This window comes from Protopterus annectens, chromosome 7.part0 (genome assembly GCF_019279795.1).
Source record: "Protopterus annectens isolate FY-2018-M chromosome 7.part0, PAN1.0, whole genome shotgun sequence".
Taxonomy (NCBI): domain Eukaryota; kingdom Metazoa; phylum Chordata; order Ceratodontiformes; family Protopteridae; genus Protopterus; species Protopterus annectens.
Genome location: NC_056739.1, coordinates 907093118 through 907120155, shown reverse-complemented (window position 1 = coordinate 907120155; position 27038 = coordinate 907093118). Strand labels below are relative to the sequence as shown.

General features: G+C 40.4%; 1 protein-coding gene across 1 annotated transcript in view; it reads right to left on the bottom strand.

Moving 5' to 3' along the window:
* Positions 1 to 27038, bottom strand: part of CACNA1D (calcium voltage-gated channel subunit alpha1 D) — a 5051180-nt gene that overhangs the window by 718099 nt on the left and 4306043 nt on the right. The gene's annotated exons all lie outside the window — the stretch shown is intronic.

Genomic DNA, 27038 nt, shown 5'->3' with positions numbered 1-27038 from the left:
AGTCTGCTGAGATCCAGAATGGGTCTCCAGTCCCCTGTCCTTTCTGGTACCAAAAAGAACCTTGAGTAAATTCCGGATCCTTGCTGGTCTGCTGGGACTGACTGGATGGCTCTTTTTCTTAGCAGTTTTGAAACTTCTTGAACTGCTTGATCCCTTAGATTGGGTGGAACATCTGGAAGGGATTTGTTGGGAATGTGTGGATTGCGAAGGAAGGGGATTTTGTAGCCTTCAGATATGATAGACAGTACCCATCTGTCTTGTGTTATACTTTGCCAGACTTTTGGGTACAGCGATAATCTTCCCCCAACTGCCTCCGAAGTACTTTACACCTGGGAAAAAAATCGCTGATCCAAAACACATACACACAACACAAGCACACCAAACAAACAGAAATCCACACACATACACCTAAAATTTGATACCTATCCCTACACTAAACTATGCACACACCACTAACTACCCACTTACCTTAACCCAAACCCTAACCCTAAGGTCCGTCACTATCGCACACTCACCTCACACACTCCCTAACCCCAACTCACTTAAATCCGCCCTAACCCTCATGTCCACTCAATCGCACACACACCTAACCCAAGCCCTAACTCACCTAAATCACCCTAACACTCACATCCACACAATCACACACTTACCTGAATCCGACCGGTAAATTTCCACCATAACACTGAAAATACCGAAGCAACAGAAACGGACAACTGAATTCTTTCCCTATGAAAAAAATTGAGTTTCTTCTGCTTCGATATTTTGCAGTTTCGCGAAAATAAGTTCGATCAATCAGCGTTCGCTTTTTTAAACATTCGAGGATATAATATAGACCCGAAAATACAGCCACCCCTATGCTTCAGGATCTCTAATATGTCTCCAAATGAGACATCTTCCAGGGATGACCTTTAGGAACTTTCCCCTTCACTGAAATCAGTATCTTCTGTGTAAGACTCTTCAGGGTAGTCCAAGTGCTTCCTCTTGCACTTCCTCTTCAGAGAGACCTCCTCAGTTGGATGGGCCAGGAAGGTGTCTGAACAGGACATAACCACTGTGGTTGGATCATGAGGTATCTGTGCCCACTGTCCCAGGGCAAATGCTGGAAGCAGCTCTGGGCAAGGCGAAGTACAGAGTTGTTGGCCCAACGAGAGTGATATTGACTATGAGGCCACAGTGACAAGGCGCTCTCCCTGACCTAGAAAGCAGCACCCCACCCCGTAGAGGAGTAGGAGCCCAGAACCAAGGTTGACTCCCTTAGAACTGTGATCCTCCCCTGTACCAAGAAAGCTCACGTGTGCCGATGCCCTGAAGAGCATGGATGGCTCTGATGACACCAGAGTGGAACCATGCTCACCAGAACCAACAGTGATGCTTTGACCCTGGGAAGTTTCCAGATCCGACAGAATCAAAGAGCTCAGGGCAGCTATCGGTACCAGAGATGCAGATCTGGTCAGCACCGACACAGTTGAAACTGGTATTGTCGGAGCCAGGAACTCCATAGGCTCAGCTGGAGTCAGTGGAGGAACAAAAACAGGTGAAGAGATGGGTACAATTCCAGAGCCAGGGAGCCTAGGAACCAATGAAGTATCTAACCCCCTCATCACCAGGAGCTAGTCCACCAGCCTTAAAACTTCAGACTCTGTCAGGCTCTTGGTAGAACAGACTTAAGAGACAACGGGGATCTGAGTTTTTCCGAGAAAGGGCTTGGAGGTCAGTCTGGAAATGGGTTTAATGATGGGGAATATTTTGTTTGGGGCCTGTCTGCAATGATGGGGAATATTTTGTTTGGGGCCTGTCTGCAAAGGAGAACTACTTCAGTTCTGAAACAGATGGGAACAAGGAGTGAATTGGTATTGACTTCATTTTGTCCACAAAAAAAGGAGGTGCCAAAATAGTCAGTGCAGAGACTGGCACTGACTGCACCGAGGGTTGAAGCACCTATCCAGTCAATTCCGCAGAAACTGTGGGAACCTTTGGCCATTTTAGTTGGTGGTGCCAACGAGACTGATGAAACCGTCTGGCTCCTCCTCTTGAATCCCTCATGTTTAGAAGAAGAGGAAGAAGAAGGGGAGCTAACATCAGTTACAGACTTTTCAGAACCTGATATGGCTTTGTCAAAGTCAGACTTTATAAAGCCCTTTGAAATCAACATATTCTTTCTTTCCACAATGGCCCGGTGATTGAAGCTACAATAAATACCACAGTCTTCTTGAAGATGCACCAGGCCCAAGCAGTAGACACATAAAGAATATCTGTCAGAATTTGGCAATTTCCTATCACACTTCTGGCATCTTTTGAAGCCAGAAGTACCCCTAGCCTTCTCTGCTATATCAGAAGACACATACACACTCACAGGTAGAAAGAAGGAAAGGGAATATAAGTTTCAAGTTTACGTTTTTTTTCATAAAGTTAAGCAGAAAGAAACATACCAACAATGGTAGGGAAGGTTTACCACAGCGGTAAATAGGAAAGTTAGATAGAAAGAAAAGTATCAACAATGGTACGAATTATGGTATTTAGAAGAAAAAAATACTAAAAGTGTTAAGGAAGGAACCCAGAGACGAGCTGCGTAAGAGAAATAAAGATAAAGAGTAACTTACAAAGATTTTCAAAGAAAGAACACTTACAGTTTTAGATGAAATGAGTTCACTCGGGAGCTGACAGGAAAAACGTATCTGGCACTAAAAGTGGCAAACGAGATCTGAGGTAATCCTGAGAGCAGCATTATGGGTAAAGCTAAGCTCGAGAGATTTTGGAAGGCGTAAGCTGGAATAACTGCCGAGTCGGTTCACAGATATGGAGCCAAACCCTCAGTCAAGGATTAAGTGAAGACTGACAACATCAGATCAATTACTAGAAAATGGAAATCAAAATCTAAATCAGCTGTATTTGAAATACTCAATATTGTAAAGGTGGTAAAGGAACTCGAACAGTGTTCTTTAGAAAAGAGAAAGAGCAAAAAATAAATGGAGTATAGTACATAAAGAATAATGTTCAGAACGAGTGATGTTTAAGGGACGGCAGGAAATGAGTAATTTATAGGTTCATAGGTTCATAAGAGGTTACTGGGCTATTGGCCCTATGGCCTTTATAAGCCTAGCCATGTTATACCATTGTTCCCTTACTGACCAAGTTGTATGTTCTATATTTGCAGCACAAGTCTATGATCAGCACCGACTGCCATTATCCAAGAGGAACAAAGGTGACACCCCATGGTAAATTTACGTCCTCCCATCCAGTTGTCTAAGTTACACTTAAATAAGGTCATTGAGCAGCTCTGTTTTACTTGAATTGAGTGGCAATCTCTGGGAGACATATCTGTCTCTCCAGCATGTCCTGCTAATGTCCCAGGCTAGGTTAAGATCACTAGAGTGAGGGAATCTTGTCCCATTTGACTTGCGGATGTGCAGCATTTCCATTAGGGCAGGGTCCGAGACTGCTCTGTTGGCCAGGCACAAGTTGCCACTCAGCAGCCTGTAAGACACAGAGTACAGTTTATGTAATGCTGGATTGAAAGACAGTTGTTATAAAGAAAGAAAATATGTAAGGTATAATGTGTGTAAATTTAAAAATGTTACTATGGTTTGTTTGCTTTTCTGTTAATGTATCTGGCCATATCTCTTTTAAGTGTTATTTTAATAAAGGTGTTTATATAAAAAAAAAAAATAGTGAACCAGCTGTTAAACAACAGATATCTGAAAGTCAATCAGTAGAATATCATTAGGCTGAGTGACTAGTGTAGAATCTGATTTTTTACAGTGTGTTTTTATTAAACTTATTAAAAATGCTGTTTTGTACATGAAATGTAAATACTAGGATAGTTAGATTCAGGAAGCATGATTACTTAGTTATAACGCTATGTGTATAACCAACCAGAACACTGACGTAAACTGTGCATATGAAGATAATAAAGACTACACTATAACCCTATAACTATATACCCTATAAAGGGTATGCAAATGATCCTAGGCAAAGTGCTACACTCAGTAGTTTTATGCCTAATCTAAAACAATGTGATAACTGGGCAGGACTTTCTCCATTTCAAGAGAGTTGTGGAAAATGTGTAGGTGGGGCAAACCCAGAAATATATGGAGAGATACAAAGCATGTATAAAGGCAAAGTAGTGGAATTAGAAGCTTCAAATGGCAACAAGGTTTGCATCGGGATGGAAAATAAATCTGAAATGAGTCCCACCAAAAGATTTTGGTAGGCAAGACTTCAAAAACAGTACAGAGCTGGGCAGGGAAGGGCTTGCAGTTAAGGATATTCTGCATAAAATGCAAGCAGTCAGTACAAAGAATGATGAAGATGGGCCCGTAGTTACAAGAACAGATTGAAATACAGTAACTTAGAAGAAAATAGGACAGCTTTTTATGATGAACATAGAGAAATGAAGGTAGCCAAACAAAGCATGATACAGAAACCCACATGAAAAAATGCAGGACTCTTAATAAAAAAATAAGCAGAAATAGAAATAAGTTGGAAATAGAAAACGTAACAGTGCCCAAGATACAAGAAAATAATTATCAAGAACTGTCCTTTCTAGAGGAGTTAGGTAAAGGGGACAAAGCAGTATCTGTCTTTGTAGGAGATATAGCTATATGCCCCACTTCACATCAGATTACAGATGAGAGTAATACTGACCTGGCTCACTTTCACATAATTCAGGTCTTTTTTTTTTTTTTTAAAAAAAGCCTAGTGGAAAGATAGTAATCTAAGTTAGAGCTGGATCCAGCAAAACGACCCTGCCAACTGGTTGAGGGGGAGATCATAAACATTATTAAAAAAATGCTCCATTCTCAAAGCAGAGAAAACTCAGAGTACAGCCTCACGATATCAGACATGCAAATCCTGTCTGGAACCTGAAGTCCCTGCATGTGCTCTAAAACATCCAAGTCTCCAAGGATTTAGTCAGTAATTCCAGACAATAGAGTTTTATACTTAGAAAATACAACCCAGGACATTGCTTAGAGTCACACAGTAGGCAAGTGAGGTAGAAAGAATCAAACCCTGTATCCTTCAACAGGGTAAGCAGCTCATTAAGAGCTTGTAGCTTTAACCTCTGTACCAACTGCCACACCTTCATTACCTTCTTTATTTTCTGACACATCAGTGATGATTACAGTCAGTAATGCCAGCTATTAGTTTCATATTTTTCTTGTTCAGAAGTTGCATGTCAATGCAAATCCTGCTATTCTGTCAACCTTTTAAGTGAATTACAGTAACCTGTCTCTAATCTGTCTCTGATTTTGTAGAACACTTTTTATTTTTCCTCATATTTATGCCCTGCCACTCTAACCTTTCTTCTAGTAAATCACTGAGGATTACAGACAATCAATAATGTCAGTCATTAAAGTTTTATAGTTTTTATTGTTCAGAAAATGCATGTCTATGCAAACCTATTGTTCTCTTAACTTTTTTGACCAAATGTAACATTTATTATAACTCCACATAAAAAGTTACATTTTTTCAGCAGTCTTCAGGCTTGGTGCCTTTTAATTAGTGTGCCAGCAAGTAACTGGTTTTGCTTTTATGTCACAACTTACTAATACTGTGAATACAGGCTGACCAACTCAGTTCTGACACTTACAAAATGAATTATATTACATTCAGCCCTTTCCAGTTTCCTAAGCACCCTGGAGAATATTAGTGTCCAACCTAACACTTTCATACTGGGTGACTTCAACTACCACTTCATTAACTGGGAAAACTACTCATGTACCAATACACTTGCCCAATGTTTCCTGGAATTCATTAATTCCAGTGCCTTGGACCAGCTCGTTCTTACCCTCACTAAAGGTAGCAACATCCTTGACCTGGTCATTACTAACATGAGCGACCGTTGCTTTACACCAATATTTATTTATTTATTTACATTTGTTTACCGGGAAAGTCCAACTGGGCCAGAAGCCCATTTTCAGTGGAGGCCCGGGGAGAAAAGCTCCACAAAAATACAAACAATATACAATAATTAGATAGTACAACAGTATACATACAGTAAGATGCAGAATACATATCTTCTAGTTAGTCTATACAAAGTAGTATTCCATACAGTTTTCTAGTAGATGCAGGTTGAAAAAGAAAAACATGAGCATTTCAGTGATCACTGTGAGAAAAAATAAAGTTAGTAGTGTGTAAATATTAAATAATAATTATGACCAAATGACATTTCCTTGATATATATTTATTTTCGAATAGTAATGAACACTGAGGAGAGGGAGAAAATGAAATAAGGAGTGGACAGTGTTGAGAGAGTTATATATATCTTGTCAGTCAGGTTTGGCAGAGGAGCAATGCCAGTTCTTGGATAGATGTTCAAATAGTATTTGTTTAAAACTGGAAGATTCAGGTGTGTTTTGGAGCATGTGGGGTACAGAGTTCTATAATTTGGCTATATGATTTGAAAATAGGGCTTCACCGTAAGTGTTGTTAGCTTTGTTTACTGTGAGAAAGTTTCTGTCTGCAGATCTTATACTTCATAGGCATGAGTAGGGAACAATAAGTTCCTTGAGGGATGGGCAACTGTCTGGATGGAAGATGATATTGTGTGTGAATTTAAGTTGGTAGAGATGAAGAAGGGAAGGTAACTCAAGCCAATTTAATTTATTTAGAGCAATACAATGGTGGGTTTGGGGGGGGGGGGGTTGGCTGCAAAACAGGCTATTTTGTTGTAGAAAGTTTCCAATTTGGTTAAGTCTGATTTTTTTTTAACTTGGTAAAGAGGGGGAAATAATATAGGAGTGTAGAGAGGAGGAAGGTTCTGGATATGGCTAGTCTGGTATTGTCAATGAGGAATGGCTCGCTTCTGTACAGTGAGCCAAGTTTGATGTTAACTTTCTTAAGTGTCGTGGCTATGTGTTGGTCAAATCTGAGTTTGTTGTCAATTGTCACTCCAAGAAATTTGGTATGTTCAACTGGTTGGATGACTGTGTTGTTTGCTGAGAGAATAGTGAAAGGAGGGGTGGTCGGTGATTGTTTGCTACTGGTAAATAGCATTAACTGTGTCTTTTTGGGGTTGAGGATTAGTTGTGATTTACTTAGATATGTTTCTATATCATTAAAAGCTTGTTGGGCTACCATTTGGAGGTCTGGTAAGGTATCTGCTGAGCAGATTAAAGTTGAATCGTCTGCATATTGAACTCCTTTAGCATGTGCTGTGGATGAGGCTAGATCATTAGAGAAGATGGTGAAAAGAAGGGGCCCTAATATGGACCCTTGGGGGACTCCAACCAAGACAGGGAGAAGTGGTGACAGTTCAGACTTCCATCGTACTGCTTGTTGTCTGTCAGAAAGATAGCTTAGGAACCAGGAGAGGGAAGTCTTTGATAGGTTTAGTGAGGCAAGAGTACTAAGGAGTTTCTAATGGGAGACCGTGTCAAACGCTTTTGACATGTCTAAGAAGACTGATGCTATTTGCTGGTTTGAATTTCTCAGCTGGTTGATGGTGCTAGAGAAATTAATTAGGGCTGTGGTGGTGCTATGTTTTGGTCTGAAACCATGTTAGGAGGGAGAGATAAGGTTGTAAGATAACAAGTATTGTAGTAATTGAGTGTGGATACATTTTCTAGAATTATGACACAGGGGGAAAGGATGGCTATGGGTCTGTAATTCCGTTGGTGTTCCTACTTTATGCAGAGGGGTGATGTAGGAAATTTTCCATAATTTTGGGACATATTGTTCTGCTATAGTCCTATTTACCAGAACAGAGACAGGCACAGCTATGGCATCAGCTGACAGTTTAAGGTACTCATTGGAGAGTTGGTCAGCTGCTAAGGAAGAAGGTTTCAGTTCTTTCAGCATTGTTCTTACGGTGTTAGTTGGGACAGGTTTGAGGTCAAAAAAGATGTTGTTAGTGTCCACATTGGTTGTTGGTTCTGGAGTTGTAGCTTTACCTGGGTGGATGAGTGTGTTAATTGCTTGCCAAAATGTTTTGGGATTGTTTTCATATTTGTTTTGCATAGTTGATATAATATGTTTTTTGTCTCGTTTGAGTTTTTTTTTGTTTGATTGCGGAGCTGCTGGTATGCCAGCAGAGTTTTATTGTCTTTTGTTTTTTGGTATTGATACCAGGTTCTGTCCCTTAGTTTTTGAAGTTTAATGGTATCTTCTGATATCCAGGGCAATCTCTTATTTTTACCACATGTACGAGTTGGCGCTAAGCTATTTAGAATAGCTAGAAATGTATCATTGAAGTATGTTATGGCCTGGTCAAGTTGGAGATGATGGAGGTGTGCCCAGTTGCATTTACTCAGTATATCTATGAATGCTTCATTGGAAACGTTTTTGGTATTTTGTACGACTTTGTAAACTATGGTTCTGGGTGAGCAGAGCTGATGATGGATTAAGTAGGTAGGTCTATGGTCACTTAAATTATTTGGAAGGCATCCAGAGAGATAGTTGTGGGTGGTACTGTTGATAAGGGACCAGTCTAAGATAGATTCCCTTTTGCTATGTTTATCTATTCATGTGGGATACTGGATTGTTTGGGAGAAACCATGTAGATTTATGAAGGTAGACGGGTTATCACCAGTGCAAGTGTTCCAGTTTAAGTTGAAGTCTCCTGTAATAATGGTTTCATGGGTGTAGGTGGAGGCTGTCCAGGCTATGAGTTCATCAATGGCAGTGGAAGTATTCTTGGGAGGTATGTAAGTGGCTATTATGGTGATATTTTTCTTTGAGTTGATTCTGAGCCGTGTTACTAGAACTTCAAAGTTGTTATCATAAGGGTATTTGATGGGTAGGTAGTCTATGCTTAGGTTATCTTTGTAGAAGACTGCAACCCTGCCACCCTTCTTCCTGATCCTGTCTGACCAGTGTACGCTATAACCTTCTGGGAGTATGTCTGGATCTCTTATATGAGGCTTTAGCCAAGTTTCTGTTGCTATAAGAATGTCTGGTGCTTTGTGCAATGACTGCATGAAAGTCTGTGATCTTGTTAACTAGGCTTCTAAGGTTCATGTTAAGAATGAGAAGGTCTGTAGTTTTAATATGAGGAAGGGGTGGAATGGTAGCCATGATGGTATGTTGTGCAGTATGTGGCCCAGAATTGGGGTGTATATCACCACTACTGAGAATCTGTGATAATACATATGCATGTTTGTGTGACAATTTGGAAAGTTTGTGAAAGTGTTTGCTGAAGTGGTTAGTGGTATTACTGACAACTACATGTATGAAGTGGAATTATGCAATAGGTGTATGATTGTAGAGTTGGGGGGTGGCAGCAAGGTAGGAGAGTGAGGAGTGGATGGTATTAGTATAATATAGTGTGGGGCTATGGGCATGTATCTGTAAGTGACTGTAGAACGTTAGATGGTATGCAGATAGCAGTAGGGTATAGAGTGTGGGCAGGAGAAAGAGCAAGATGTGTATTCTTTTTAAAAACTAGGTTACCTGGACGGTGTGATGAAGCTACAGCAAAAGAGGGGTGTTAGTGTAGTGTGGTGGAAGTAGTGAGATTAAGGACTGTTGCAGTTAAGTTGTGTGAGGAGAGGGAGGAGTGTTACAAATAGTGTGATTGGTTAACTGAGGTGTGACTGGCAGATGGAGGCTAATTGTTGATTGGAGGAAGTTAGGGGAGTGGTTAGCTTTGGAATAAGTCTATGTGATGCAGGGGTGGGAGGGAATGCAGGTAAGATAGGGGAGCGGAGTGAGCCCGAGCGATCGGAGCAGTCTGGCCCTCCCTTACAGCTACAGCGTAGATACATTGTCAACAGAGAAACACTGTTTTTAACAGCTAGGGAATTTTATTTTTCCAGTAATGTACATAGTTCATGCGACTCTTACGGCCTGGTATATATTGCCTTGTGCAGTCAATGTACCGCCCTCTACATAGGGAAAATTGAGAGAAAATTAAACAGAAGAATGTGCGAACAAATGAACGACATTCGTACTAACAACACTACTAGTGTCCTTTATAAACATACATTCACATGTGTAGGAGCCACCTTCTCATTTTTTTGTGGTGGAAGAAATAGCTAAGGGCCTGAGAGGAGGACCCTGGGAAACTACGATCGAGTACAGGGAGGTATTCTGGCAGATATTACAGGAAACTAACAAGCACCCAGGATTAAATGAAGCCATTTCTTTAGCTTCAGTTTTAAATTTACGTGCTGCCATGTTATAATAACATCATTTTAGTAATTCACTCATGAGAATATAAAAAAAATTTAATCAAATTACAGCCTTTTACTGTTGTAAGGAATTTTCTCAAAATCACCACTAGATGGTGTTTTATCACTGTAAAATGATCTTGGTGGCTGTTTTCATTATATATTTTTTTCATACACACAAAATTTTATTCATCATTATTTTAAGTACAAAATTTTGTGTTTTAAATGTTTTAAATGTGTATTTATTTATATATTACATGATTTTTATGTGATACATTTTATCCTGTCACATTTTATTGTCGCAATTTGATATTTTAATTAGTTGCACTGTGATTGGAGGGGCATCATTTATTTATTTATTTATAAGTATTTAAACTGCTGCTTGGGAGATACATTCATCTATGTATCTGAGGAAGTCTGTATAGAGGAAAATGTACTTGTGGATATAAGTGTTTATGTTTCACTGTGTGGAGTGCTGTACTTCATTGGGCTGTCTGTGATGTATTCTTACAGTTTATGGACTCTTCTATAGCACTTGCTTCCATTATCAAAAGATACAAGCCTTACAGGTGTAAATCAGGAAGTCACTTGAGGGTAAAACAAAATGTATATTAGGCCTGGGTTAAGTAGGCTGTCAGATGTGCTTACCTTTAATCCCAGGGGAATTTCTGGGCAGCAGACCTTAGCAACTTACCATGGAAAAATTCATCTCTGGAAACATGCAGCAGCTGTTCTGTGAAGGGAAGTTGGATGAAGACTGTTGTACCACCGAAGTTTGCCTTGACTTTGTGGGAAACTGTTAAAGTCTTCCCTATCCATCGAACTGTTACTACCTGGGTTATGAAAGCGCTAAAGGCAACACCTATGAGACTTAAGACACTTTTTGGCTAACTTCGACAGATTCTTTGTGTACTGTACTATAATGGGAAGATGACCATTCTGAACAATATTTTCCACAAAACTGTAACCACTGTTTTAAAGACTGTATTCTGTTTAAGTTTTCTGTTTCCACCTGTTTTGACAAGAAGAGCACACTTTTGTTCTCCCCCTTGTAGTGAAGCCTAAAATCGACCCTGAAAAGCTATTTCTGTGACTACTATCGATATGAGTATCTATGTATATCACTCTCTCTCTCTCTCTCTATATATATATATATATATATATATATGTGTGTGTGTGTGTGTGTGAACCAGATAAAAAGTACTACTGTTGTGAGTCCAAAATCTTCTTTATTGAGACACAAAAATTAAGCGCTTTCATCAGTTTAACTTGACTTCATCAGAATTTAATTAAAACACATTAGGAGACCTTTTTTATACAAGTACCTTGTTTGTAATTGGCTAATTTTTCCTTTCATTAATTGAACAAACATTAAAACAATTTAAAACAATTAAAGTTAAGAGAGCCAAGCAGTTCATATAAAACAAACAAATAAATAAAATTTATGTTTTAAAACACTCTGCTAATGGCCAAAAAGATATACATTTTTTCTTTCTTTTTGAAAAACCACTTAAATACATTCTGCCCTTTCCTTTAAAACAGGGACCAGATTTAGATGTTCATTTAAACCGGGGGGGGGGGGGGAATTTGCTGCAAGCCTAAGTTGCCACATTAATTCCTTTTTGTGCAATATATTTTGCAAATCTCCACCCCTGGCTTCTAAATGAACTAAGTCTAGAATGGCAAACTTGAAGCCTGTGTAGTTTTCACATGTAATTACTGTGTTTATACAGAGCGTTTGTATCTTTTTTATTTTTTATGTCATACAGGTGTTCATATATTCTTGTCTTAACAGACCTCTCTGTCTTCCCAATATAATAGGAACTGCAGGTGTTACACTTAGCTATATACACTAACTTATTGGAATAGCAGTTACCTGTCCTTGGGTAAACCACAATGTTATTCTGATTTTCCAAACAAATTTTCTTTTCCTGCAAAATATAAGAACAATAATTACATCTCCCACAGGGTCTAGTACCATTAGTTGTTTCACTGTGAACAGGATGTTTGGGTCTATTTTCCAAAATTCTTTTAATGTTGGACCCAATTTTGGTGGTAAACACAGGCGTTTCCCCCACCACTTGGTATATATTATAATCAACTTTAAATATACTCCAGTTTCTATATAAAATATTTTTTACTTGCTGATATAAAGGGCTGTATTGTACAATACAAGTCTGTTCATAATTAAATTCACTTGATTTTTCTAAATTCTTCCCAAAATGTGGGTTTTTACTTAAGCCCTTTCCTAATAATGTGGTGTACTTTTCCCCATTCTACACAGACTTCCTTGAGTGTCTGATCCACTAATCCCAAAGGGCAACCCCTTTCCAAAAACATGTTTTTTAGAAATTCAAATTCAGGTAGAAGGTCCTAGCAATGGGAGCAGCATGCGCCCCAACCTATGCAAACATTGTGTTATCGGGATGGGAGAGAGAACATGTGTTTAGGAGTAAATTTTATGACAGTATATCCCATTACTGCAAGTTTTTGGATGATATTTTTATTTTGTGGAAAAGGACAGCAGATAGTATTCCTTTGTTCATCCAATACCTTAACAGTACGACGGAATTTTTGAAATTCACTTTTCATTTTGACCCCCATGAAATTAGTTATCTGGATACACTAATCACTAAAGATAAAGATAAATTTATATCCAAAAGATATCGCAAGAAAACTTTTTGTAATAACTATTTACATTTCAATAGTCATCATCCCCTATCCCAAAAGAGGAGCATCATTAAAGGAGAGGCCATCAGGGTAGCTAGAATGACCTCCTTATTGGAGGACCTTCCACCTGAATTTGAATTTCTAAAAAACATGTTTTTGGAAAGGGGTTATGCTTTGGGATTAGTGGATCAGACACTCAAGGAAGTCTATGTAGAATGGGGAAAAATACACCCCATTATTAGGAAAGGGCTTAAGTAAAAACCCACATTTTGGGAAGAATTTAGAAAAATCAAGTGAATTTAATTATGAACAGACTTGTATTGTACAATACAGCCCTTTATATCAGCAAGTAAAAATGTTTTATATAAAAATTGGAGTATATTTAAAATTGATTATGATATATACCAAGTGGTGGGGGAAAAGCTTGTGTTTACCACCAAAATTGGGTCCAACATTAAAAGAATTTTGGAAAATAGACCCAAACATCCTGTTCACAGTGAAACAACTAATGGTACTAGACCCTGTGGGAGATGTAATTATTGTTCTTATATTTTGCAGGAAAAGAGGATTTGTTTGGAAAATCAGAATAACATTGTGGTTTACCCAAGGACAGGTAACTGCTATTGCAATAAGTTACTGTATATAGCTAAGTGTAACACCTGCAGTTCCTATTATAATGGGAAGACAGAGAGGTCTTTTAAGACAAGAATATATGAACACCTGTATGACATAAAAAACAAAAAAGATACAAACGCTCTGTATAATCACAGTATTACATATGACAGCTACACAGGCTTCAAGTTTGCCATTCTAGACTTAGTTAATTTAGAAGCCAGGGGTGGAGACTGGCAAAATATATTGCACAAAAAGGAATTAATGTGGCAACTTAGGCTTGCAGCAAATTTCCCCCCTGGTTTAAATGAACATCTAAATCTGGTCCCTGTTTTAAAGGAAAGGGCAGAATGTATTTAAGTGGTTTTTCAAACAGAAAGAAAAAATATATATCTTTTTGGTCATTAACAGAGTGTTTTAAAACATATATTTTATTTATTTGTTTGTTTTATATGAACTGCTTGGCTCTCTTAACTTTAATTGTTTTAAATTGTTTTAATCTGTTTGGTCAATTAATGAAAGGAAAAATTAGCCAATTACAAACAAGGTACTTGTATAAAAAAGGTCTCCTAATGTGTTTTAATTAAATTCTGATGAAGTCAAGTTAAACTGACGAAAGCGCTTAATTTTTGTGTCTCAATAAAGAAGATTTTGGGCTCGCAACAGTAGTGCTTCTTATCTGGTTCAACTGTTTTTCTTGAAGCACTATTGCACCTCTACGTTTCAGGTATATATATATATATATATATATATATATATATATATATATATATATATATATACAGAGAGAGAGAGAGACAGAGACAAACAGACTTATTTAAGTTCAAAGGGACAGAGACACTGCAAACAGAACTACATAAAAAATATAGGCTCATTTTGACAAATTAAAAAAATCTAAACCACAGCCCATTTGGCTTTCCAGGCTCAAACAAAATTGCACAGTACTTCATATTATATCCACTCAAACTTTATAGTTCATACAGGTTACTTGTAAAAGATAAAATCCAGGCCTGTCTTGCTCTATAAATACTGAAGAAGTTTGCTCATTTAGTAAACAAAAGCGCTAACAATACATTTGGTTCCTGTGTGGATTTGTGCTTCTTTCATTTTCGAGTTTGTTCAGTGTTTGTTTTCTCTTGGTTTATTGCTCTATAAACAAATCCTTCCATATGGTATGCTTAACATAAGGAATCCCCAAATGGGATTTCATTCCATTCATCCACAGTCCTCCCTTAGTTGATTCTCTAAATGAGGAGCTATCTTTCTGCTTGCTGCATTCATGCACTTTGTAGATTAAACTCTTAGTATCTAGCCAAGTACTAAACGTACATACAAATTATCTACAACTATCATGTTGCAACTAGCTCCTCCCTGCAGAAAACCAGTCGTTTTAGAATCACAGTGATGAGTTGGAGGCCCTGAACAACTTATCAACATTTCAGTTGGATAGGCTGGATCTGTGAGCAGAACCAGATACCAGAACCAGCACTAGGCAACCAAGGGAGTTCCTTAAGGTCCACTGGTTAGGGTGCTGCCACAAAAGTACAGTTGTGTACACTTACCATAAATGTAGATGTTCGAGTGTATTCACTGTTGCAGCCCTAACAAATGGGTTACCCGGCTCCTGGTAGCCCTCGATCGGCCCGAATACCAAAGGTAAGAGAATATGACGTTGGCTGCCGTCGGTTGTAAAAGACGTCAGTACGCCAGATTACAAAAGGAGGCAGTCGATGTCACTTCCTCAGTCTTTCTTGCCATAACAGTCAGGAGCCCCAAAGACAAGGCTTAGACCAAGAATAAAAGTATCCTTGGTAAAACAAACCAAATTAAGCCTACACCTTAGGACTGGAGAGCAGGAGAAGACCAAAAAGGGGGAAGGAGGGAGGGTAAGTGTACACAACTGTAATATGTTCATCATGTTTCACTGTTGCAGTCCTAACAAATGGGTTGATTACAAAAGCCCAGAGAAGAGGGAGGAGGTACCAACACAATCAAGGATTGGAGAGAATGCCCTGCAGAACAGCAGTAGCAAACCCTGCCCTGGATCTAGAAAACAAAGGCAAATTATAATGCTTTGTGAAAAATGTGTACAGAAGACCATGTGGCAGCCTCTAAAATGTCTTTAGTAGGGACATCCCTTAAAAAGGCTGTAGAAGTGAAGGCTGCTCTTGTGGAGTGGGTCTTCACCCCTTGAGGAGGAACCTTGTCATGAAAGGAATAACAGAAAGTAATACAATGAGCGATCCATTTAGAAATGGTTTGCTTAGAAATAGCTTTGCCTTGAGCTCCATGAGCAAAACTGACCAATAGCTGAGCTGATTTCCGAAGGTCCTTTGTCCTGTCCAGGTAAAACCTGAGCTGTCTGTGTACATGGGGTTTCTGCTAGCATTAAAATCTGTGTTGGTTACATTTCTAGTAATCATTTTAAATCAAGCTGCTGGCTACTGAGACTTGTCTGCATATATCAACAGGACATAAGCTGATTTAAGTATATTTTCTGCACTTATTTAAGATTTGAGTGAGTAAATATTGTGTGTCTTGGATTCAGTAAATATTGTGTGAGTCTCTGAATCTCTGCAGTTAGCCATCTGAGCTCACTGAAAGTTGTTAGACTGCTTTGAAATTCCTTTGTTAGTGTTAATTAGCTTGGGGGTTTCTGCTAACATTAAAATCTGTGTTGGTTACATTTCTAGTAATCATTTTAAATCGAGTTGCTGGCTACTGAGACTTGTCTGCATATATCAACAGGACATAAGCTGATTTAAGTATATTTTCTGCACTTATTTAAGATTTGAGTGAGTAAATATTGTGGGTCTTGGATTCAGTAAATATTGTGTGAGTCTCTGAATCTCTGCAGTTAGCCATCTGAGCTCACTGAAAGTTGTTAGACTGCTTTGAAATTCCTTTGTTAGTGTTAATTAGCTTGGGGGTTTCTGCTAACATTAAAATCTGTGTTGGTTACATTTCTAGTAATCATTTTAAATCGAGCTGCTGGCTACTGAGACTTGTCTGCATATATCAACAGGACATAAGCTGATTTAAGTATATTTTCTGCACTTATTTAAGATTTGAGTGAGTAAATATTGTGTGTCTTGGATTCAGTAAATATTGTGTGTGTCTCTGAATCTCTGCAGTAGTTTCCCACCCACCCTCCCTGTTTCTTGTTGTGGTGGTAATATTGGTGGCTTGGGAATTGCCCGCCCCTGCTGTAAATCTCTTTTTGCACACTCCTCCTGGACCCATCTCATTCGCTCACTCAACTGAGTACAGTGAGATCATATTTTGATTTTGGATACTCTTACCAGTCCCATCTCCTCTGCAGTGTACAGAGAGAGCACTTGGGAATGGCATTCCCCTATAGTATCTTAATCTGCTCTGCTCTGTTTCCTCCATCTCAAAATAAATAAATAAATAAATAAATAATTTTTTGCACTTTAACTGCCTTACTGTATTTGTGTTTCTTCCTACTTTATTACCTTATTTTGCTTTTGCCTCTTTTAAAAGTACTCAATTAAATTTATTCTGCTGCCTTTATTACTGCTTGTTAGTAGCCTGATTAAATTGTAACTGTTATTCTAAGGCCCTTGGTTTAAGCATTTGGGCTTCAAACCAGTTGTTTTACATTAGGAAGGTTTGTGGTCTGCACTGTTGTGGCAGGACAGGTAGCGTACATCCTTCTAAGTTGGGAACTGCTGATTGAAGGCTCAGTGTCTGTTATTCTAAAAGTGTATTAGTTCTAGGTTAGGGACTTGGGCTTCAGGCCAGTTATTTTACATTAAGAAGGTTTGTGGTCTGCACTCTTGTGGGAGGAGAGGCTAGATTCTGCCCTTCTGAGCTGGGAATTTCTGGTTAAAGGCTTATTGTGCATGCTTACTTGAACTGTTTCTTTCTGAAATCGGTACGCCTTGTTTGCTGTAGCATAGACTAGATTCAGGCCGGCTGGATCTAGCTTTGTTTGTATGAATTGTGCACTGACCCAGGCCATCTTTTTGGAGAAGGTTTCTCTGTACCCTAGTGGCAGGACTGTGCAGTTAGAACTTGTCTGATTGAAGACTACTGGAGCAGAGCTCAGTTTTAAGCTTTTTAACTGGTCAATTGGGTAAAGTGTTGTTTTGATTGTATCTGCTCTATTTTCTGGAAAAAAAAAATATATATATATATATATATATATATATATATATATATATACTTCTTTCTCACCTTTCTGAACTAGTATAGTCCACAGTTTTCATGTTATTGCTGAATCCAGGGTTGTGTTACAAGTTTCTGTGTTGCCATACCTTACTTGGATAGAAGGAAGTTTCTCTGTTCACCTGTGAGAGAGGGGAGCTTTGAGCAGGCTATCTGTCCCTGGAGGAGTGGTTTCAGCCCAGACGTTGGTAGTTTATTGGCCTTTTCGGGCTAATTTTGATTGTATCTGCTCTATTTTCTGAAAAAAAATGATATACTTGTTTCCCACCTTTCTGAACTAGTATAGTCCAGTTTTCAGGTTATTGCTGAATCCAGGGCTGTGTTACAAGTTTCTGTGTTGCCATTACCTTACTTGGATAGAAGGAAGTTTCTCTGTTCACCTGTGAGAGAAGGGAGCTTTGTGCAGCCTATCTGTCCCTGGTGGAGTGGTTTCAGCCCAGAAGTTAGTAGTTTATTGGCCATTTTGGGATAATTTCTATCTCTTTCACTTCCCTGCTATAAAAACCTCATTTGCACAGTTTTTACACTTGTATTCTGCTCAGCAAGTGCCTTCCAAGTGTTCTGCAACGTCTACAGCAGCAGAGAGACAAAATAGTGACTTTGGAGTGATTAAGTATCAGTTTTCTGCTTTTCTTGCTGTCTTAACTAATTCTGCCTAAAACGCCAGTTTTTTTTTCTTAGCGAATCTGTGATTTAAAAAGTTTGTTATTGTATACAACTCTGCACAGCTCCTCTTGGTGTCCTGCAGAGTGATACAGGCAACTGGTAGGCTACACACTCAAGTGCGCTAGCCGAATTAAAGCATTTACTGTGTTTCTGTACCTAATTTCTGCTACTTAAAAAAAATATATATATCCTTGTTTCCCGCTTTTACTGAACTAGAATAGTCCAGTCTTCAGGTATTGCTGATCTCTGGGCTGTGTCATAGTTCCTGTGTTGCCCATATCCTTATTTGGATAGGAGGAAGCTTCTTTGTTCACCAGTGAGAGTGGGGAGCTCTGAGCTATCTGTCCCTTGAGGAGTGGTTCCAGCCCAGTAACTTGTAGCTTATTGACTGTTTTGGGCCATTTCCTATCTCTTTCTAACCCCCTGCTTTAAAGTCAGCTTTAGCGTGCTTTTGCACTTGTAATTTAAAGTTTGTTGTGTTGGTTGCATTTACCTGTTGAGGCTACACACTCAAGTGCGCTAGCCTGTGTTACATATTTATTGCAATTTCCTGCTGTTTGTTGCAAAAAAGAAAAAAAAATATCCTTGTTTCCAATCTTTCCTGACATACAGTAGTCCAAATACAGGCTTTACTGTATTCTGGACTTTTGGAAAGTTCCTGTGTTGCCCATTTCCTTTCTTGGATAAAGGGATACTTCTTTGTTCACCAGTGGCAGTGGGGAGCTTAGAGCAGCCTATCTATCCCTGGAGGAGTGTTCCCAGCACAAGAATCTGGTAGTCTATTGGCCGTTTGGGCCAATTTCCAGCTCTTTCAAGTCCCCCTGTATAAAACCCGCTTTGGCGTGTTTTTTGCACTTGTTACTACTCAGCCAAGCTCCTCGTGGTCCTGCAGAGTGGTGCTAGCAGCAGAAAGGCTAAAAGAGAGACTGCTAACCTGATAAAAGTGGGGGGTTTTTTGCTACTACTACCTGGGCGACTGTCCGATCTAGCTAAACTGCAAGTATTTCTGCTTCTTGAACTGTATTAAACTGTTTAAAGTTGTTTTTGCACCTGCACTTTTAAAGTTTGCCCTGTTGGTTGCATTTACCTGTTGAGGCTACACACTCAAGTGCGCTAGCCTGTGTTACATATTTATTGCATTTTCCTGCTGTTTGTTGTAAAAAAAGAAAAAAAAAAATTATCCTTGTTTCCCGTCTTTCCTGACCTAGAGTAGTCCAAATACAGGCTTTGCTGTATTTTGGACTTGTGGAAAGTTCCTGTGTTGCCCATTTCCTTTCTTGGATAAAGGGAGGCTTCTTTGTTCACCAGTAGCAGTGGGGAGCTTAGAGCAGCCTATATATCCCTGGAGGAGTGCTCCCAGCACAATAATCTGGTAGTCTATTGGCCATTTTGGGCCAATTTCTAGCTCTTTCAAGTCCCCCCTGTATAAAACCCGCTTTAGCGTGGCTGTGCGCGATTTTGCACATAGCGCAGCATCGAGCAACGCTGCTTAATTGGGTTTAAACCATTCTCGGCTCCACAATGTCTGCTCTTCACTTTTTCCCTTAGAACTGATCTAGTTCTCATAATAAACACCCTATTCCTACTCTAAAGCCTGGCACTTGCTCACTAAAGCAATTATATAAGTCAGCACTAAAAAATTAAAAGCACTACACCCTCACAAACTCCCCTTGAGTACCTTGTTCCCCATTGGCCCTTTTTTCAATTATAAAGGAATTCCTAATACTATTCTAGCATGTCCAAAGGTCAGTTGTCAATCTCCTCTTCAGTCCAGCTGGTGAATCTGGGAATCTTGAGGCAATGTTACAAGTGCCTCATGTACACAGACAACCCTCTCCTCCTCCCAACAAATTCCAACACATGTGAGAGATGCAACCATATAGCCAAACTGGAGGCTAAGCTCTCTCAACTCAGTACTGGCGTAACCAGTCAGGAGGAGAAGGACACCACACTCACTACAATTCCAGTCTCACATAGACCTACCACAACAGCAAACCAAACACATAAACACACAAAAACATACTCGGAGGCTCTAAATAAAAATTTGCCTAAGCAACAGAGACCTCCAAAGCACACACCCAAGCAACCGCTACCCCAAAACAAAACACGTGCAACACATAGCTCACAAAGCCAGTGTGCCGAACAGTCACAGCCCTTAAGACTAAACAACACACCTGATACACTTGTAATAGGTGACTCTATCGTCAGGTACACTGACGTCCCGCTCACCAGGCTGAACAAGGAGAAGGTCATGGTGAGCTGCCTGTCAGGCGCTAGGATCCGCCACATAACACAAGCACTCAGGTCACTCCAAGGCAAGTACAAATATGACTCAGTCATTGTCCATGCTGCTGTGAATGACCTGAGACGTACCTCCCTGGACTACATGAAAAGAGACATAGAGGAGCTCTCTGAGCATGTAGCCCAGGCCGGTATGACCCTGACCTTGAGTATCATCTTACCCTCACCAAGAATGATGCCACAATATGAAGACAAGATGATCAATTTCAATAATTGGCTTAAGTATTGGTGTCATTCAAAGGGGATCCAATGCCTGTCAGCCTGGGATGCCGTGCTCAACAAGCTACGATGCTTCGCTAGGGACGGCTTGCACCTATCACCCCTGGGCTTTCGGATATTGGCAAAGGCTCTTGCCACCCCCATAGTGCCTTTTTTAGGCAAGGCTCAAAAGACAAACCCACCTCCATAGGTATCACAAGGGATAAGAAACTAAGAGTAATGCTACTCAATGCCAGAAGTCTAAACCTCAAGATGCACGCACTCGAAACTCTCCTTTGCATGGAGAACATCGATATCTGTGCAGTAACAGAAACCTGGTTCATGGCTCCCGAGAGCACCCCAGCACTACCAGGTTATACCTCATACCATGTTTTTCGGCCCCAAAACTTGGGCCGAACCACAAAAGGAGGGGGAGTATCAATATTCGTCAAAGATACCCACACCTCCAGGTTGGTGGCACAGCACGAAGCATCAGAGACTATCCATGTGCAACTAACAGTGGGTAAAACTGCCTTCCAGTTTATAGCCTGCTACAGACCACCCTCCCAAACCCAGGAACCCCACTCGGCCTTCCTGAGAACACTGGAAAATATGAAGGTCTCTCCAAACACCATTATATTGGGCGACTTCAACTACCCAAACATAGACTGGGAGCATTTCTCTAGCTCCAACACCCTAGTCCAAAGGTTCCTAGAATTTATAAACTCAAATGCTATGGAACAGCTTGTTACCTCTCCCACAAGAGGGGAAAACGTACTGGACCTGATCATCACCAACATGGGGACTCTATGCTCCAGACCAGAAGTGTATCCCTCACTGGTAAGATCAGACCATAAACTAATCTCACTAGATATTCACATCCCGACCCCAGCCCCTGCCCAGAAAACCACAGTGAAAAACTTCTCTAAAGCAAATTTCACACTCCTCAAAACTGAGGTGGAATCCTTCAAAGCCCCCGGGCCTGTGGAAAATATGGCCCAGACCGCAGAATCCTTTATAAACGCATTCTATGAACACCTTCAGGAATGCATGGATCATGCAATCCCAAACAAAACCACGACCCAATCCTCCAAAGGCATGCGTCCTGTCTGGTGGACCCCAGCCATAAACAAACTATACAATAGAAGGAGGAAGCTACTACATGATGGAGCAAAATCCCAAAAAGGGAAGGCATCTCTGATCAGTATTAGCAAAAAACTACGAGCACTCATAAAATCGTCTAAGGCCAGCTTCGAGAGAAAAATTGCACAGGACACTAAGGATAATCACAAGGCTTTCTTTAGTTATGTTAGAAACCTGGGTGGGAATTCCCAGATATGCTCAGAATTAGTCCAAAATGACAAAAAATACACTGAACCCACAGACATTGCCAACATCCTAGCTGACAGGTTCAGCGCAAACTCCCTTCCCCACCAAAAGGGCAAATATCTATCCCAGCAGAGTGCTGCCCCCCTGACATCTCAGATGCTCAGGTAAGAGCCGCCCTCTCCAAAGCAAAAAAACACAGCATCAATGGGACCAGACGGTGTCTCGGGCTGCGTCCTACATGAACTCCAAGAAGAACTAAACCCAAACATAAAACTACTGTTCAATCTAAGCCTTACTACAGGATATGTACCCAAAGAGTGGTGTACAGCAACAGTGGTCCCTCTCCACAAAGGTGGTGCCTCAACGGATCCTGGAAACTAAGCCTGACTAGCTTGGTCTGCAAAGCTATGGAAAGGATCATCATGGACCTCATAAATAAAGATATTGGGGACCTACAGACACTGGATCCTACCCACTTCGGCTTTGTTAAGGGCAGATCCTGCCTCTTAAACCTGGTCAATTTCTTTGAAACAGTCACCAAGGCCACTGACGAGGGAAAGGTGGCCCACACAGCCTACCTGGACCTTGCAAAAGCCTTCGATACAATACCACACTCGGGCATTATAGATAAGCTCACCAGCTTAAACATAAACCCCTATGTCACTAGATGGATTGCAAACTGGCTCAAGGATAGAACCCACATGGTTAGAATTGCTGGAGCCATGTCAGACTCAAAACCAGTTACAAGTGGCGTCCCACAAGGCTCAGTCCTGGGACCTCTCTTGTTCGGTATATATTTCTCAGAGGTACAGGCCAACATGGAAGGACTGTGGCTGACCAAGTTCGCAGATGACTGCAAACTGGGTGCCATAATCAACTCTCCAGCCGACACAAGCATACTACAAAAGGGCCTCAAAGAAACAGACAACTGGTGCCAGAGCCATGGCCTCAAGCTAAACGCCAAAAAGTGTATAGTCATCCCCTTCAGCAAAAACAAAGTGCCCACAAATTACCACATAGATGGTAATCCATTAAGTATGGAAGAAGTAATTAGGGACCTGGGAACCCAAGTTGATAGCAATCTCTCATTTGACAACCACGTGGCCAAAGTGGTTAGAAAATCATTTTATATGGCCCACCTAATCATGAAGGGATTCACATCTAGATCAGGGGAGGTCATTGTGCCTCTTTACTCATCCCTCATCAGGCCCATAATTGAGTACAATGCCCCTTTTGGGATGTACCTTACCAGACACCTGCAGCAACTGGAAAGACCCCAAAAGTACCTCACCAAGAGGATCAAAGGACTCAAACAGATGCCATATGCTGCCCGGTTAAAGAAATTCCAGCTCTAGTCAGTGGCATTCCGCCTGCTCAGAGGCGATCTGTGCCTGACGTATAAAGCCATGTCCAACCCAGAATTAATGGACATGCTGCACCTCAGAAAATCCAAATCCCATTGAGCTACGCGCTCGAGAGACTTGAACCTCAGCACTGAAATAAATAGGACATGCTGGAGGGACAGATTCATAACCCAGAGGCTCCCTTCACTCTGGAATAAAATCCCAGTCCAGGTTAGGCAGAGTCCCTCATTGACTCTCTTCAAGAGGAATCTTGATGAGTGGATGGGAGATCGTAGATTTACTCCGGGTATCACTTCTGTGTCACTGTTAGACAGATGCACAGTATACTAACCTCGATAAAGGGCATAGCAAAATTCATTTTAAAATGGGTGGCGAAAGCCAAACACACTCTGGCTAGGCTTGTAAATGCCCTAGGGCAGATAGCCTAGTATGAACCTATGAACATCAAGAAAATGCAGGATCCTTTCACCTCTATTTTGTGGATTAGGAAAGAAAGTAGGAAGATGTATGGACTGATTAAGAGTCAGGCTTGAAACTACCTTAGGCATAAAAGAGGGATTGGTTCTCAGGGAGACACGATCTGCATGGAAGATGAGAAAAGGCTCCACAGCCATCATAGCCTGCAGCTCAGAAACTCTCCTTGCTGAAGATATAGCCAAGAGGAAGGCAGCTTTCCAAGAGAGAAACTTTAAGTTTGCAGTGGCAACTGGCTCAAAAGGAGGAATAGTGAGCTTCTCCAAAACAAAAGGCCGGAGTAGGTGCCCTAAGAGTATTCAAAGTAACACCAAAGGAAAAATCCTCTGGAGGAGAAGCAGAATGAATGGATTCCTCTGCATCAGAATCCTCAAAAGGAGAAAAAACATGAGAAGCTTCCTCTTCATCAGCAGAAATGCTAGAAGTCTCAGAACCTGAATAAGATAAAACTTCCGGAGAAAAACCTCTGCCTCTTTTTGAAGGAGGAGGCTGTGAGCCCCTAATAAGTGTCAAAAGATCATTAGCCATTTTAACCATCTGAGATTGAGGAGAACGAGATGAAGCTGGAGCCTGTTCCTTTACAGGCTTGCGACTAGAGGATTTACCTGTAAGTCGGAAGGACTCGGGAGGCTTGGCCACCAAAGAAGTAGAGGTCATCAGTATGTGCCTGCTGTCAGAACGAAGAATGGAGGCCTCGGAAACCGGTGCCTACTTAGCAACAGGTGGAAGGTCTGAAGACAAAATGGAAGCCAGAGGAATGGAGGACTCTGAAATGGTCTCAACAGAGGCCTGCGGTGATAAATCCGCAGATTGCAGGGGCTGCAAAAGCACCTCACTGGCTACCGCAGGGCTGACGACCAACTTAACATCGTCGGTAGATCTGATCCTCTAAAGCCTGTCGCAGTCTCTATCCTTATGCTTCTTAGGAATATCCGAAGCCTGAAGACCAGCGGATGCCATACTGACGAACCTAGGCCAAACTCCAAAGTGCTTAGCTAAAAGCTTAGCCCAACGACGAATAGTACGCGGATTAAAGGAAGCACACAGATCAGTTAGGAACGTCGTGGTCAAGGCCTAAACAAATAATACAAAAAGAATGAAAATCTCGATGGGAAATCTACTTTCCACAGGCAAGACAATTATTAACTTTTTCTGACATTTGTTAAGGCAAGAAAAGAGGATCCCCAATGGGGTACTTAGCTGTAGTTAACTTCAACTTGTAGTCGGAAATCTAAAAGGTAAATGGCCGACCGGCACTCGTGCAAAATCGCTTCTGCTTTGGGCTCCGCTGCAAAGAAAACTGAAGCAGCACCAAAACTAAAAACCAATAGGAAGTCCCACTCGCTCAGCCTTCAACACCAACACAAAACGAAAATTGATTAGAAGCAGAGAACGTTAAAAAATACTCCTTCTTGAGACTTTCGCCCACAGAACATAAAACCAGCAAATGAATATTCAGAACTGGAACAAATCTTCTTTATTGAAACATAAAGTAAAACCGTTCTCCGCTGCAAAGAAGACTGAGGAAGTGACATCGGCTGTCTGCTTTTGTATCTGGCATACTGACATCCTTTACAACCAACGGCAGCCGACGTCATATTCTCTTACCTTTGGTATTTGGGCCGATCGAGGGCTACCGGGAGCTGGATAACCCATTTGTTAGGACTGCAACAGTGAAACACGATGAACATCTTACATTTCTTCTTTAAGAAAATACTGTGCATATGTTATATTTTTTCTTTAAGGATGCACACACCGTGTGTCCTTAGTAGTATCTGTCTGTGCAACTTTAGTACGATGCATGCACATTTTAACTGGAACAGAGCGGAGAGCATGTTTTTTGAAATGAGCAGCATGGATTTTCTAGATGAATATTATGCTGTAGGAAAAGCAAAGTAAGTGTGTGTGTGTGTGTGTGTGTGTGTGTGTGTGTGTGTGTGTGTGTGTGTGTGTGTGTGTGTGTGTGTGTGTGTGTGTGTATGTGTGTGTGTGTGTGTGTGTGTATGAAATCCCCAAGGTAGGGGTGACAGGTTAGTTAATTTACCGAGGCGCATACTCAAAAACCCTGCACCTTACTTACTGGAGACAAGCCTGAATCCTCTGCAACAACTACTAGGATATTACTTTCAGTGCATTTTTCAAGGAACTGTGAATTTCAGTACATTTTCAAGGAACTGTGTGCTTCAAGGGAAGAAAAGTTTACTGCTGCTCATGCTGATTGTTCCAATGTCCAACTGTTTGGTTTAGCAAATGGTCATTACTGTTTGTGCTAGCGAGTTCAAAAGTAGTGTTATTTTGTTTAGCAAATGGTCATTACTGTTTGTGCTAGAGAGTTTAAAGTAATGTTAATAGCACAACAGGTAGTTTATTGCTTTTGATGCAGAAGTCTGTGGGTTTTACTGCCACACCATGTAGATGTATTGCTGATACTGTGCTGTACTTTAAAGATGGTGTGGAGTACTGCAGTCCTGAGTATGTCCTCTTCAGATGATTTTTGGTTTGCCATCTGTTCTCTATTACAATATTAGCCGCTTACCAATTTTTTAATGTAACACAGGCGGTTTATTCTTCAAGGCTAGCAGGCAGGCACTGAATTTGTAGATGAAACACTGAACTATAAAGTTGTTTTGCTAGTAGCAACCTCTTCATTAGTTACAGATCTCTTTAATGTGGAATTACTATAATGAATGACTTTTACTTCTGCAGAGATTGTACAGATTGACTGATATTGGTTCATTGTGATGACAGAAATTTGAGGGGCCTTTTATGGTTAAAATGTCCTGAAATAGTTTTGCCATTATTGATTTAAGTTTTGTTTCAATGCTTACTAGAAAAATGTTCAAAACTACAAATTTAAAACACACGCTAACAACTGATTTTGTATTATACAAATAATATAATTCAATACAATCAGGAAGCTGAATCAAAGAACACATGGCATACTTAATCTGTCACTGGCCAGATGCACTTTCTTTGAATGTGGGTTTCAATGAATGTGAGGTTCAAGGGCAAAGAAGTTTACTGCTAATGCTAAGTCTGTTTTTATTGTGAAACCACATTGTTTTGTTTAGCAAATGTCAAATGGTGTTTGTGATATATTTGAAATAAAAATGTTAAATTCAAT